The sequence below is a fragment of the Helicoverpa zea genome, chromosome 31 (genome assembly GCF_022581195.2).
Source record: "Helicoverpa zea isolate HzStark_Cry1AcR chromosome 31, ilHelZeax1.1, whole genome shotgun sequence".
NCBI lineage: Eukaryota > Metazoa > Arthropoda > Insecta > Lepidoptera > Noctuidae > Helicoverpa > Helicoverpa zea.
Genome location: NC_061482.1, coordinates 5,739,274 through 5,756,441, shown reverse-complemented (window position 1 = coordinate 5,756,441; position 17,168 = coordinate 5,739,274). Strand labels below are relative to the sequence as shown.

The following is a 17,168-nucleotide window of genomic DNA, read 5'->3' as shown; positions in this document are numbered from 1 at the left end:
TACCGATTAAGCAATATTAAATTATTATAGGTAAATTCGTGAATATTGGTTCTTGTGAATTTGTGATTACGCTTGGTCATTACTATGAGTGTTTTGTTTACAAAATTAATTAATACTTGTTAGTATTAAATGTACGTGAATTTAAGAGATAGATCAGAGCTTTATATTTACCAAAACTTAACGCTAGCTTCCGTCAGCGGTTTTTGCTTCACACGCCCGGTTAAAAAGTAGCCTCTCAAGATTTGTCACAAACAGAACATAAACAAAATAATAATTTAAAACTAATAAACAAACTTTCTCTAGCCATTCTAATTTACTTAAAATAATAATAGGTTTTAACTCTTGTTTTTTATTTTTTTTCCTAGTGTGAAAGTGGCCATAGCATGTATAACAGCTATACCTACATGTATACGTTTTATATTGATAGATAACGATCAGCGAATGACTTTCTCTATCCTTAATACAATTGTATTGTCAATCATTGCGTATCTATATCTTCTTTGTTCTATGGCAAACTGAAAACGTTTTGCTGCATATTATTAGGTTTTCGATAAGAATTCTGGTCTGTTACAAAATATAGCCTTTATTTTTTTCTATCATAGGTATCATCTTCCTTATTTTGAGTTAAAATGAGGTTTCTAATGCTTTTAATTATATTAAGATTCAGTTTATTTTGTTCGTAGGTATTAGGTTTGAAGCAAATGTGGTTTCTTGGTCGTCCGTTTCTCATCATCTGTCTTTGAATCTCAGTGGTTTGTTGGTTTTGTTTATCTAGAAATCCTTGCTTTGAGGCTGCTTTTTGGTACAAGAAAGCTTAAAATGTATGTTTTCTATACATCGAGGTGTAATTTTCAGCAGTAGTAACGTTTTCTTGCAAAGTCTGAATTTCTTAGGTATGTTGTTATTCCATGACTAAGATTTCACCGCCTGGCTGTCTGATGGTTGAAAGTCTTATTAAATTATTTCTGAAATACACGAACTAATACGGTTTCTAAACTGTTAAGGATATGAACACATTAATTATGAGATAAATGAGGGGTCATAAGTTCTGTGACATCTGATCATCTCTTGAGCTTATTGTTCAATACAAAACTACACCTGCCTACATAGTACAGTCATCTTCAGGTCAGTGGTAACAGTTTTATAGGAAAATCGTACTTATTAATATTGAATTAAGGTGCATGACAGTTACTACTGATGTCTACTGTACATAATTATTCTATAAACTGACAGGTATCTTCTCACGGGGATTTGGTTGTCCCTACTGAATACGTGACATAATTCACAACAATGATTGCCTTGTCAGTAACATCTTATAGTTTTAACTTTACATATGTTATAACTACATGGTGCCAAATAATTTAAAAGTCTTTATAACTTAAAAATAATATTGAATTTAGTTACCCATCATAAGAAGCGTTGCGTTTGGGGTAGCTTCTTATGATGAAAAACGGGCAAAAAAACTCCATGACCTTTAAGAGAGTTTTTAATAAAATCCTGTATTAAAAAAATGTTAAAATTTAACATATTTAGATTAAACCACTTCCTATCCGCCTTCTCCCGACTCCTATTTGGGACACATCCCAGTTTCGGGCACACGGTTCAGGTACTGCCGATGTCGAAGGCGCAAATAAATTATCCGGATCGCCGACTGCTTGCTGATGCTTTAAAATTTTATTAAAAATAAACTTATCGAGGATAAAAATTATCCACGATCGATGGGCGCGTGTAAGCTGTATATAACTACATATATGTACAACGAAAGTACTCTTTAACAGAATTCCTCATATTGTGATAACTGATATTTATACTCAGTATTATTCCCACGGGAACTTTTCAGAAAACACAAGCTTTCCAAAACGCTGGGAATAATACCCACTATTTCAGGATAAAATATATTAATATAAAAGCGTATAAAAACATTATAGGTACACAGTTCTGATATCATTCATATATTCCATCATCATCTTCGTTATTACTATAACAATACTAATCAATATTTTTCTTTCAGGACTATACGTATACCGGGTCATTTGTATCCTATTACAAAACATAAAGTTGGTTCATGTTGACAACGTGATTAAACATCGTAGGTGGTGTGAAAGCCAAAACATTTGTGAATCTATAGGTGGCGTACCTAATATTACAGTGTAGGAACAAAAAGTGAGTGCGTTACAGCAGGGTTGTGATAAAACATTAAGCGAGTGTAGGCGAACTCTCTTCCATTGTACAATTTAAATAATGAGTGCGTATAAACAATATTGTCACACAGGAACTTTAAAGTCCTAGTGTTTACAGAAAATGAAGACTATAATTCGCGAGCATATGAACTATTTGATTTAAACAGTTTGTGAAGTGAAAAAACTTAATGAATGACGTGAACGTGAACATATATACTGTTTGATGACTTTAGTTTGCCAGCATTCAAAAGCATTAATATCAGCAGTTATAATACAGGATAATTTTTAAGCTGTACGCAAAAAAATCTTTGGTTCAGAATCATTAACAGTTCTGCATTATTAGTTTTAAGAAAAGTATCATTTTTTTTTATCCGTGCTAAAATCCTCGACTTACGTAGTATCACGACGCGACGACGTATGACTATAGAACATCTTTTGTTATCAATAACTTTTTTTTTGTACGAAAATATCTAAGTAAAGTATACGTATTTACAAACTTATTTGACTATGAGTTGTCAAAGTTTGCGCATTTGTTAAAAAATTATCCTGTGGTGGCTTTGAAGTCCAGCATTAAACAATATAGAGGAATGAAGTCTGTGACCCAGGAGAGGGCACATAGAAGACTTATATGGAAGAAGGAAGCATGCGGGTGATGAGAAAAACTATATTTCAGTATACCCGTGTAGTGGAAGAATAATGTTGGAACTAAAAAGTGTTTGTGAGAAGTGTCAAGGAACTTAACTTGCTTATGGAACTGAATATTTCAGATGTAAGCAAGACAAACTACGTATTCAATATTTGAATATTAGGAAAGCATGTTATCAATATGTGTGAGTATAGCTCCATTTAAATTCCAGGCAAATTATGTAAAAGTTTATTAATTTTTGTCATGGTCCCCCTGAAAACTGTGTTATTTCATAATGTAGCCGAAATATTTATAGGTACAGGATGTCGATTTTATCACTGGCTGAAAATACAAAGAAAAAAATTCCAATTAACCGAAAGCAAACACAACTCGAATCTAGATCTAGAGATTTTTCATATTCAAATATGAATATGAAATCCTGCAGTTGATTGAATCAGCAACCTGTTTGTATGGACGTGCATCATTCCAAGTAAGTAATTTTATTTACTTCATGTGTGTGAACATATTAGCCGGAGTAATTCAAAGTAGTATAATTTTGTTCGAAGTATTTTAGATATTTGATACTGAAGAGGGATGTATTTTAAAAAAAAAGCTTATTAAATATAACCACTTAAGCAAATATTTTTTTAATTCTAAATAATTTAAAAGTATAGTTTTTTTTCCTAAGGCGCTTTAGACTATGGCTAATATGTTTAATATGTATTATGTTTTATTAAATCCTAAATATAATTAAACCACCTAAAAGACATGCTGAAACCAAAATTGAAATAAAAATAAAAGTCATTTCAATTTCATTTGTCGAATTTCATAGAGTCCATACCGCACATGTTTGCAGATGGAATTTCAATATTTGAATTGTTAGACTGTTTCTACTTTCTCAATATAACTGTACCTAGTAATCGTTTTAATGAGATCCCAAAAACTGTGACATACTGTTGCCAATTCATTGTTTGATGTGCTTTTCATAAGCACTGCTAGGTACCATTCCGCTCAAAGCTTAAAAGACGAAATATACTGATTTTCATTACTGTGCACTTCTGCAGTCTAATATTAATTTCGCGGAAAGATGACCGTCTCTTTCAATTCTGTGACATTTGAAAAGTTAATATAACTTCAGTCTGACTTTAGATAGCTGATGCTTATCTCAAAGTATTACAAGGAAACCTTTTTCCTTTTTGATTTCCTTATATAAAGGGGGATAAATTGTGAAGAAACTGCACTTTAAATGATTAACACACAGATCAAAATAACAAATCTCCCAAAACTTTCAAATTTGCACAAAACATGTTTGACTGTTCGACGCGATGTCTATTTGTTCGTGAATAGCAATTAAATTGAAAAGCGAAACAAGAGTTACATTTCCATTCAATGGCAATTCCGAACAATAAGATTCAATGTTTTAATTAAACATTTTATCCTCCTGTCGTAATCCAGAAGTTGATCTGCGTAAAATGACTTTACTCCCGGCTTGTGAAAAGTGAAATTATCCGACGTTCGCCTTGCCTACCCATAGACATTGCGTAACAAACTTTTCCGGACAGCCGCGAAAGCGTTTACCTCAAACTTTAAACCCAACTCGGAATTTCATTAATATTTTTTTGTACTTTTGTTCAGTAAACTTTGATAATATTCCAGTCTAGTTTGTGATTGGTAGGGTGTTTTCGTATTTTTATATTCATCTAGTGTACATAGCTAGGACTTTTTATATGAAACATAAGCTACAGAGAGCATAAGTCTGTCTTTCCTTAAATGTAAATTGTAAATAATAATTAAGTAAATGTGTAAATATGATATATTTTTCTACTGTGTTCTAGTTTATTATGCTGACTCGCTTACAGGGGTACTCGGAATATCGCATCTTAGACGACTCGGAGCAATAATAATATCGGATCACGTCGAAAGTTACATGAACCGACCATCTCTAAAAGACAGAACATTCGATCACTGTACATAATGTATGTACATGTATCCTATTAGAAAACATAGATCATCCATAAAGAATGGTGTACCAAAACTTAACAGTTGAAAGCAGGAAGCATGTTTTGTAATAATTCTTCCCCCATTGCCAAAATATATACAATAACGATTTCAGAGTACCCCAGCGATTCGCAGAATATATTATTAAATTGTAAAAAATATTTTTAACCTGTTTGTATTCATAATTTTTTATACTGCTGTTGTACATTTTGTATTCATTTTGAAACTTGGAAATATGTTTTAAATAATATTTGTTTTTATTGAATATTTATTTCATGAATTCATATACCTACCTATCTTTGTTATTATAAAAAAAACAGTGTGAACCTTTGTTGTTACCTAGACACTTTCAAACAATGTATTGGTCAAAACAATGATTATTTTAGCCTATTACGAAACATTAGTCCGAGTTAAAGAATAGGTATTCATTCAGCGGATTCATTCATTCTTATCCTGCCCATTCTCCTTTCTAATGTCAATGGACACAATATGTTAATGTACAAATAAATAATAGTTTTAGTTTTCATTAACAATTCCTTGAACAATGTCTGAGCGTTTAATTGTAACTGTTCTCTCTTTACTGCTATGTATCCCACATGGTGGAGAGGTCAGCTTTCCTAATTTTTCTTCTACATTTCGCTCTATCTACGACATCGCTCTCAGACACCCGGCATTCCTTCATATCTTTCGCCACTGAATCCCTCCATCTAGTTTTGGGCCTAGCCTCTAGATTGTCTCTTTGACAGCAGTTGCAGCGCCCTGTTTTAGCTAGCCACGATATATAAATCACGAAAAAATGTATTAAAATTTTTGTTATCCATTCTCGATCACGTCTCGCTAGAATCCCCTTTTTTTGTGTCAGTACCACCATAGTCGATTCTCTTGCAACTTATCTGCGATATCGCGCACCCCTAAACTTTAACCGTTATCTAAGATGTTCTATTTTTTTTTTTATATAAAATGTGCCAATAATAATCTGTTATACTTTGATTATATATTTACAATTTGAGACTGAACTATTATGTTATATTAAATTATTATGTACTGTGATTTGTTATTACGGGTTGTTGTTCATTCGTCATTAAGTAAGTAGATATCGTCAAAAAGTATGTAATTGTTTTTATTGATTTTTCTTGAATTTTGTGGAGCCAGCCATTTATAGTGTGGTTAATTAACAACAACCCGTGTTACGTTGCATCTTAGCATTAATAATACTTTGTTAATTAATATTAAGTTGATACCTATACCTAACTGTGATTCATACTCTTATTTTTTTCTATGTACCTAAACTTTGACTAATATTTGGATTTTTTTATGAACTAAGTATATGAATTATATTGTTTACATACAATACATACGTACAATATATCATTTGTATACCAATTTATATACAAAAAAATGTTTAATGGTTCCTCAAACCAACAGACAGACATGTGTTGCTGGGGAGTTTGTTGCGCCATTTCTTCTTCCCAGCAAAAACACATAGGAAGTGGTGAAGGGCGGGCGTTTTGTGGGCTGTCTTTTGTAAATTTTTAAATTTCAAAAGTTAGAATAAATGAACTGGAATTTTGAAATTTTGAATTATTTACCTACCCTTGCAATATATTTATTTTAACAGCTAGGTACATAGACTTCATCCAATATTATAAGAACATATTTCATTTAACTTAAAACATTGTACACAATACCCGCCAAATGGTAATTGTAATTAATTAAAGAGACTAAGTACCAGCATCTTCGCAAGAAAAAAGTGTTAATTATTAAAATGCAAAGTAAAATACTTTCTTTGCGAAAATGTAAAGGGGAATAATGTTGCAGTTTTCTGAGGAGAGGAGAGAAAATTCCCCTTAGGCGATAGCTACTTCATGCTTATTTTCTTGGGAAAGAACTACGAGTGCCATTAAATTTTACTGAGTCCTTTTACGAAATACGAATAGACTTTTCTACTGAGTTCGATATTTAAACTTGTCTAGTAGGTACTCGGACATTTATAATCAACTTATTACAGACATACTTATGACCCACTCAGTGACATACCTAACATAATACACAGTACTAGACAATATATGAATATAAAAATCAGGTAGGTACTGATTTTTAGCAATAGTCGATAGTTATTACGACTTATTAGAAATTTGAAAAAAAAAGGTAAAGTTGGTAATTGATATACAGCTGTTTTGTGATTTATTGAGCTTGACACAGCAACGTGCTACAACCTCTTTCATCTACCGAAGATGCGACGAGCAAGAGACATCGGATCATAAACACGGTTTGTTATAAGACTTTATATTGGATGTGAATCATACAGTTAACACGCCATCAATAAGCATTTTTGTACAATGATAACATATCCGTACTAAGGTATGACATCTTTTTCGGAAAATAAACTAACTAAGAAAACAGATCCAAAGTTATCTTTCATCTCAAAAAAGAATCAGGCTATCAACAAATACAGGAATTTAATTCTAAAAAAATAATCTATTAAATAATGACACTTTTTCAAACCTTTATTTCCATGATATTGTGACCAATTTACCTTAAACTTGACTTCGTAACAAAAAGCTACGGTCATGGCTATTCATTGGCACAATAACTTGGTGAATGTCACTCATTCATTCAGTCCATAACAAATCAATCGAGACTTTATGCCGCAGATTTAGTTACACTCAATTTATTATTATTATATAGAGGTGGGTCAAAAAAATAAACTTTTGGCTGTTCAGATCCTGTTTTTTTTTTGTTGTCGCTGGTCTAAAAATGCTATTACGCATTCTCTTCTTGTCGGGGGACGGAAGAGGGGTATGTGGGACTCCCCGGTATACCCACTAAAAAGGCCCAGCGGCACTCCGACCCCGCCTGAGTGGAGGGGGTCTGGGAATCTATATGGCTGTTCAGATCCTACTAAACTGATGGCCAGTTTCATCTGTCACTGATAGAGTCTCTGATAGTCCATCGAGAATTTATGTGACAGATTAACTATAAATTTTGGTTCCACAAGTCTGAATCTGGCAGGAACTATAAGCAGCCTACATCTGGCAGATAACATTAACTATCGGATAACTAACTTAAACTTTATTGGTAACCAGTGAAACCGGGCCTTAGTTTAGCAAGTATTTTACCGATATATGTCGTCTGGTTGAATGCATAGACGTTGAGGCACCATATCCAACTAATATACACTATTGTCAGTTGGTTTAGAACTATGAGGAGTTTAGTTATAGGAGCCGATATCTTCATATCGGATGGTAATTGCGGAGATACAGGTACGACGAACACTATACTTGGTTGAGAACATGGCTCACAATTTTGAGCTACAACTCTAGATCTTAATTGGTCTCCTCAAACTACACCTATACTATTTGCCTGCATAAAACGGGTAGGTATATCTTTCCCTTCAAAATGTCAGCAATTAATATTATTCTGATGGTAAATACAGCAATTATTATATCCTTATTTAATAACTACTATACGTAGGAATGTCCATGAATCCCACGGTTAACCGGTTCACCCACCGTTATAATATAAATGTCAGTTGTTCAGGATACAAGGCACAATTATCTGTACTTCTTTCTCAAATTCTTCACATTCCTGCATATAATATTTTATGACACACATGCATAATTGCATACATTATGTCATGTTGAGACATATCACTTCTCGTAACACTTACTTACTAAGCAATTCAAAATGGGTTCCGTATTTTGTAAGATCATTGAGAAATATTTAAATATTTTGATAAGAAAATCATTCGTCTAGGAACTTTCTCAAGATGACCTTCGGGAATATTTTTTGTTTATTTTTGAAATGTACAAAGTATTCGATTTTTAAATTATGAGAAAAAAAAACAATAATGTTAGTCGAGAAAATAAAGTGATAGACTAATTAGCAAGGAAGCCTCAAAAGTTCTACTAGACGGTCCTGTAAAAGGAGCTTCATGGCGGTAAAAAATCCAGTCCTTCGATTTCACTATCAATATGCACTATGTTCTAAAAAAAGTATTTCATTGTCACTTACGGTTTTTCTAATTAAATCCGAAAACAAAATAATATCAAGAATAAAAAGTTCTTTTGAATATTTAAATTCCGTAAAAACGACAACATTTAAAACGATATCAACACAAAACACCAAATAAACGAGTAATTATGTTAAAACTGCATATTTAAAGTAACTATATTATTTATTGCAATTCAACCGTAAAAATCATCGATTTCCAAAATGAATTTGAGAAAAAAAATCGCTAATGCAAAAATAATATCGCAGTGCGAAAAAAAAACATAAATTACTCTTAACACGCAACGGTAAACACTTATTCGCACATATAGGTATGTATAAGCACTTACGATTTAGCTGTCTCGAAATTGAATCTGGAAACGCGGGCGCACGCGATCGCTCTACGCACACACTGACCGATTCGCGCACGCGCACGACGTTCCCCTCCTTGAAGGCTTTCTTCCGAATACAGTCCATTTTTAGAGATCACCGATTGTGCGACAGCGGTGTTGCATCACAATGCTCTGTTGTAACTAGGTACTGACACTAAATTGCACATGAGCTCTTTTTTTTTTAAAGTAAAGGTACTCAGTATCAGTGCATTCTTCGTCATGCATATCATGCTCGATGCATTGTTAAAGAGGTGAAATTTATTGATCTCCAATTGAAAGAAACATTTTGGCGATATTCGATTTGAGCTACATTAGGTATCAAGAATTGTTGCAATTAACCAACATGACTCTCGTTACGAATGTACACCAACGTCAGCAGTAGTCGCAGATAGTTTAAGGTAGGTTTATCACCTGCTTAACCCACAAATAATAAATCCAAAATATTTATATAAGAAAATAATTATTTTAGGCACACCCTCAAGAGTTATCGAGGTCCAAAATCTTCAGATCCTTTTAGATATACACTTACTTGCGTCGAGCGTACGGACGCTATCAGTCGATATCTAAACAAGCTTTGCTTCACAAATGTTAACTATAAATACATAAATGTTGACAGACTCGCTACATAATGTCGAGGCTTAAAGACAAGCTACAAGGCATTCAAACAGTCAAATCAGAGGAAATTGCTGTCTGGAACAGCAAGAATTCTATGGAATAAATTGATGTAAACGATTTATTGAAGTAATTCTCTATCATTACATTCATTACAACTGCTTATTAGACCCATGTTTTCCTCTTTAAATAAACGAATGATAAAAATCTGAATTGAAGTTCATAAAAAATAACGTCGACTTTCTTCATTCTTTAATAATATTTGAAAGAAAATTGTAAGTCCACATAATCGTATAATCATAGTTTGCAATCGTTATAATTACGAAACCTCTATAATTTGTTTGACACGGGCTAATGCTATAATTTCTTACATCACGACTGATCGCAAACACGCTCTATAATTTACGAGGAAATTCTCGAATATTGTGAATCGTGAATTATGCATTACCTATTTCCTCATGAAGATTCTTATGATTGCCTTTAGGGTACCTGTAACATTTAAAAGGCAGCACGCCTCAAAACGTCTAAACTGAATAAGCCTATAAATTATAATCATAAATCTGCAATACTTTCCTGACGGAGTGAATTGGAGCTCATCGTGCCATCAACGGAATCCATCATAACCTAAAAACAGGTGAGGTAATCAACGTAATAAGTACGTAAAAAAGTTCTTGCAATATATCTGTTGAATATTTATAACATTTGTAGGAGAGGTAGCTGAACAGCCTTGACTTGCAAGCCGTAGGTCGTAGGATTAATCATAGTTCTAACTAGATTACTTGTTCTACTAATTGAAACCAGTAGGTAATGTGCCAAACACTGAAAGCCATTAACACAACCACTGCATGCGAGGCTGGTCTCTGAGCTGTGGGGTTAACATCTTAGGTGTAAACTAATAGTTGTTTAGGTATAAACTAATAGCCGATCCCAACATAGTTGGTAAAATAGCTAGACAGATGATCATCCCCGCGGTTTCACCCACGCTATGGGAGAGCCCTCAGTTGGGTAAAAAGTGGCCTAGGCAAAGAAAATTTTATTAAGATCGATGTAGGTGTTTTAGCGTAACAAACAGACCAAGTTACTTTCGCTTTTATAATATTAATAAAAAAGACCTATCGGTTGATTTTCTTAGGGTTTCACATAAAAGATTCCGACGAATTGAGAACCTCCTCCTTTTTGGGAAGTCGGTTAAAAAGTTGTGTAGTAAAGGCTTGTTTAGAAATTAACTAGTGTGATCAACAAGGGCCTCTCTTAAAATGCTGAATAGCTCGACAGTTAACTGAAGAGAGCGATGTATAATAATGTCATAGTATCATAAAAGCTCACTATTGGCATTTTCAAAAACCTCTAAACCTTTTTGAAGAGTGTCATTGCTTAAGCTGCTAAGAAATAACAATAGTACACAAATGTTAATCTTAGTTGGCATATTACATCACGCCAAGTGATCTAGTTGTCGGTTGTAATTCCATCTTTGTTCGTCGAGATCTGGATCAACTAAACATTCTTAATAAGGTGTTAATCCTTTTTTATAAAAGCGAAAGTTACTCTGTCTGTCGGGCTTTGACGCCTATGGTATTTGACCAATTGTCTAGATTCAAGCTATAGCCGGAGAAAGGATTTCATAGTATACTTTTTACCCGATCGTGGAATGGGCCTCCTGGACATGATTAAAATGATAGGATTGACTCATCATTTCTGTATACTTTCTAATTACTATTAAAATAATAATCACATAACTGCATACTTTTCACAATGAATGGTGATAAGATCAACTTAAAGATACCAACTACATAGGTAGACATATGAGGTACGTAATATCTTTTTTATAATTTATCTCTCTGTTAATTTGATTGCTAGAGATATTTTCAGATCGGCTCTCAATACGGACATGGAGGAAGGAAAGATCAGTGGAGATGCCATAAGGCAGGTAGGTCACGAGCCTTCTTGTAGGTCAAATAACAGTTACTATAGAACTAACGATGGGGTTCGGGTTCCATGTCAAATTGAGACCTTTCTGCCAAATTGGTGATTTGATTTTTAAAATATAGGGGGATATGGGGGGATACGGGATATGGGGGTGTTGCCCGGGTAACTGGGTTGAGGGGGTCAGATAGAGCAGTCGCTCCTTGTAAAGCACTGGTACTAAGCTACATCCGGTTAGACTGGAAGCCGACCCCAACATAGTTAGGTAAAAGGCTCGGAGGATGATGATGATGATGGGCGGGTTCGAAAGAAGGTGTGAGAGGGCGGAGCTTGAAACGTTCCTCGTCCCTCGAACAGCACTGCTTTCTTTACAGATTTTGCACTATGACATCTCCACTAGTCATTTTGTTCTCCATGGCTCCAAACAAGTCACGTCAAGCATCTCTAATGAGCAAATCACTAGATATGCAGAATAATAGATTATTGAAATTCATCATTAGTGAACAAAGGAGCCGTAGATAAATAAGCATGCAGTTATAGGAATATACATTTAGTAATTAAAGGCAAGTTCTAATGAATCGATGCTTCGACGAAATTCATCATCTGCCATTATCCCCTTTATAGCCGTCAAGTTGAGATAAATTGAATTCTGCACAGTATTGTGCCGTTCCGTATATTAATTAGGCACCATGTAATCTATTCCAACAAAGGGGAATACTAACGTACCTAATTTCATCAATACAAGTCTATATTAATAAATGTCAGGGACAGACCTACAACACAGGTATAGTAGGTAGGTAGGCAAATGCAGGTTGATTGAACATAAATCTATAGATTAAGGTGTAGTAACAATTAGTATCGATTAAATATGGTCTTCGAAATATTATTATCATCATTTTTTTCAGTCTAATCAGATGTCGCTGAGTACGAGTGTTTTTCTTGGAGAGATTTTTCAGTTACCCCGGACTATACGATACCCCTTAATATAGCTGGTTGTCAGTCATTCTGGTTTCTGAATGCCAAAGATGATGAAGCTACAGGACCCAACAATTTATCATGCCTCCCGAAACACAGATAAATCAGGTCGGGACGGTCATCCATTCACGGAGTGATCGCGTCAAATATTGCTTTAACTTTATCATCGCTTTTATTTAGAGAAAAACCCTGTATATTAAAACCAGTGCGCTCGCATAGATAAGTATATAAAAAGGGCTTATATCGTAATTTTCGGATGTCCATGGTACAAAGCAAAAGTAACAAATAAATATACATATATTATGTAGGTTGGATCAAGCATATGTGTAAATGTAAACAGCTTCGATAATCCATTTGCATCCAAAAACATTTTAAAATCCAGAGTACACGTCAAGGCTAAAAAATAAACTTTGTATAAATATTTTTTGCAATACACGGCTTAAATTTTTCTCCTGAACAAAATAATGGAATTTGAGCTTTTACTGTTCAAAATTTTCAGCCCACCCATGGATCAGCCGTCTGACTTTATCAATATATATAGGTAGGTACCTGTAATCAGCATATTGTTTGTTTTGCTACAAAAAAATGTCCATCAACATCACAAATTAATCTTAATTATTATAATAAGGGAAACGGTGAACCCGTTAAAAAATAAATTATTTTGTCTTCACGATTTTTTAGGGTGCGGGAAATACATTGTATATAATTATTTAATACCATTAAAATGAAAGCCAACTCCAAATGTAGTTGGGAATAGATTAGGTAGATGACGATGGTTAGCTATATACTTATTCTAAGAACTATATAAGAAAAGGTTAGATTTATAGATACATAAGGCATAACTATTAAAACTTAAAAACAACACCGTTTACGCTTTTCCATCGTACAAACAACGCCGCTTAATTAAGACTTTAAATGTTTTACTACCTGGTTACGTCTGCAAAGTAACTTACAAAGACAAGCTGAGTTACCAGCAAGTTCATTAATACTTAGAAAGACTATTACAGAGAACTTAAGAAACCTCATGATGTAGAACTGTAGATTCTTTGTGACAGAATTTGTGGCGTTTGCATTCATATTGCCTGAGAACTTCAAAGTTCAAAGGGTAACACAATGAGAGAACTTATATAAGTTATTTACTTTACCAGCACAACAAAAGGTACTGTGTAATAAAACGAGTATGTTTTCCTGGATTTACTGTCCAACAAAAACAAACAGACGGAGGAACAAACATTGAACGGTGGCTTTAATCAGCTTAAAATGTACGTGCATTCGGGAGTAGAATTTTCGTTTATAGTTCGAGAGCTCGTAGGCATTTGATGCAACATGAAAACCCTTTCATATGAAATAGAACTAGGTAAAATTGAGCTATTTCATGTCAAGTGCTCACAGACCGGGCTGGTTAGTAGTGTGCGACTTTTTTTTTGTTTTGTTGGGAAATCATCAAATGATGATTTCGCACTGTGGATGCGACATGAGGTGTCAGACTCTTGCTGCACCATGTTCCTTCTTAAGCCCTTTATGTACCGGCGCCGCGGTAACTCTTTCGAACAATCCCGCAGCCCCGGCACAGTGGGGATTCAATTTTTATTCATTCCGAGATACAATTTCTTCAGCTGTAGAAAATGCTTGGGGCAGTTTGCAATTGCTATTCCTGGAAAATGGTTGTTTGAAGAATGAAAGAATAAATAAGCTAGGTCATTTAACAGTAGATATAAAAACACTAGTAGGTACTAAGCTGCATCTGATTGGACTGGAAGCCGATCCCATAATAGTTGGGAAAAGGTTAGATATTATATCAGATAGATGATTGATCTCCAAGGCATAAAGCTCAATATAACGGCATAAAGATTTTTAAATAAAAGATATTTTTATAGAGGAATTATTCCTTAAAACTAAGTTTTAAATTATATCTGCGGTAAATAGTTAAGAATAATTAAATATTTCATGTTTATTCGAACTGTATAAATTTACTCACAATTTTAATGTAAGGGAACAGATTTAGTGTAAAATGCAGATTTTCAATGTATTACACAACCACATATTTTAATACTAAAAGATGATAATAATTATATCATACATTGCTGATTCGAAGTATGTTATGCAAAGTTAAAAAGAAGAAAAAGACTATACTTTCTCTTCCGTTGCGTTGAATGAACGCATTATTGTTTTTTTTTTTTTTTTATACATATACCGAGTGTAGAACATTGCTCTAGTTTATCTACAATAAAACTTTATACTTAACCTGCCATAAGAATTTATAGGTAAATTATTTAGAAAATACTATAATATTATGGGACTGTAGAAAAGAACCTTATTTTTCTACGCAGTTTCTATATTTACTAATTACCCAGGACTTGAAACACTCATTAGACGCGTGGGTCAGGGGACTGATTAAGAAGTCAGAACTCCTTGAAACACCACGTATCGTGGTGATGATTTCTGTATCTGGGGCCGTAACCTCCAGAACCCTGTTCCCGATATTGGTGCTACATTTTTTCAATATTTTTAACTGACATGTTAAAAATGGAGGAGATTTTCAATTCGGATATTTGTATTCTTTTTAATAGTCCGTTCGTTCATATCTCGCCAATTTACCAACCAATTTTTTGTTTATTTTTGTAGAAAAGTAATTAATACTCTGGTTAAAGTAAATAAATGGTATAAAAATAATGAATCAAATGTAAAACTGAAGCCAAACTACCCTAACCCATTAAAATTTTCCTTTGTATTGTCTCTGATGGAAAATATCCAGTAACACTTGTCGAAGATTCTCGTTTCTGCAAACGCACTTGAAATCGACGACACCTCTTGTTAGTCTAGTTTTAATTAAATATATAAAATCGTATTGCAATAGAAAAACAATCTTTGTTTCTACAAAGGATATACAGTGGTTTTTAATTACTTCGAAGCAACCTTAGTTAATCCATAAATTGACTAGCGGAGCATCGTTCCGAGAACAATACATCCCCGGGATTAATCTAGTATACACTAAAATTACGTCTTGTGTAGCTAAAGCAATCTGTCAGCATTGTGTTCTAGATGAACTAAGTGATATTGTTGCTCAAAGGTTCGGTCACACGAACTGAATAGTAGCTGCGACGAAATTCAGAGGTGTGACGCTACTCGCTTCTATTTCGCCTAGGTAAGACAAAGAAGATACTCCCTTTGTGTGACACAGACTTTGGCACCCGGCTTTGTACCAGTCCCCTTTTGTGCATCCTAGCGACGAAAATTAAAATATTTGATCTCCGTTTTAATATTCATCTGAAATGTTTCCTGTGAATGCAACTTGAAAGGTTCAACAGAATCTGTCGCTTTCAGCACTGACGTCACTGCGAAGAGTCTAAATGACTTTATTTTCATTTTCCGTAAATAAGTAGCTAGCTCGAGATAAGCGATGCTTTTTCATTTTTATATTAGCAGCAACGAGTTTGATAATATTATATTACTAAGTAAAGACTTATTTTCCTGTAAAAATGCATATGAAAAGTGTTGGAAAATAAACCTCAATGAAGCTTAGCAAGAATTTGCTGTAGTATCAAATAAGTGAACGTTGAGGTTTACACAAGAGACTTCATGAATGTCGTGTGTACTTAGCCCTATAATAGTACAGTTAATAGTCTGTTTAATAATGGTAAACCTATAGATATACATTTAAGAGTAATTTAAAAGATCGCCTTCCTGAAGTTCATCACAAATCAGGGCATGGAAACTAATAACGGTGGTTGCTCCAACATCACCTATTAGTAATTCCGAACATAGCATTAAACCAGTATGCAGAAATTGGTTTTAGCTTAGTTTTAGCTGTTTCTAACTATTGTTTTAGATTTTAGAACACACGAAAGAGGATTTTGGTTTGCACTTATCCATACGCCAAGCATCCATTATAAACTTAGCCAGTACCTATTTACAACCTGCTAAAAGTATACCTAGTGTTCGTTTTGCTATCTAAATTATCGAACCTTAAAATTGGATGCGGAACAATTACGAACTAACAAATGTTGAAATACTTAAAAGCTTAATTAGTTAAATGACTAATGTAATATTAGCGTAATTTTTATATAATAAAATGATGTAACCTAATTCGTTATTGCTTACGCATTAGCATAAATATACAATTATATACATTAATTAATTTTCTATATGTAAATAAACCTTAAATGGAGTATCGTTTCCAAAAAAGGTAACTAGGGGTATTAGAATAACTACGCGACAACTAAGAATATTTTTTTGTATTTTATTTATGTTGACAGTAAATTATTGTCATGGAAAATTATGACCAAACTCGCACATCACTGAAACAACGGTACAGTTACAACATAAACTTCCTTCTTCTTAAGTATGTGTTCAACTTTAAAATATATGAATTTAGATATGCACTTGTAATACGCATTAATTGCTAATAGACATTTTTACAAATAGTGGCGAATTTTGTAAACGTTACATATTCAATTTGTAATTCAATTGAAA

General features: G+C 33.6%; 2 protein-coding genes across 16 annotated transcripts in view; one reads left to right on the top strand and one right to left on the bottom strand.

Annotated features, from left to right (window-relative positions):
• The window catches only part of LOC124644804, a 29,730-nt gene extending 20,493 nt beyond the window's left edge, over nt 1–9,237 (bottom strand). Inside the window, exon 1 of the mRNA XM_047184389.1 lies at nt 9,144–9,237. The gene's annotated coding sequence lies outside the window, so the exon portion shown is untranslated. The remainder of the gene's footprint in view (nt 1–9,143) is intronic.
• The window catches only part of LOC124644801 (coiled-coil domain-containing protein AGAP005037), a 300,925-nt gene that overhangs the window by 257,459 nt on the left and 26,298 nt on the right, over nt 1–17,168 (top strand). The gene's annotated exons all lie outside the window — the stretch shown is intronic.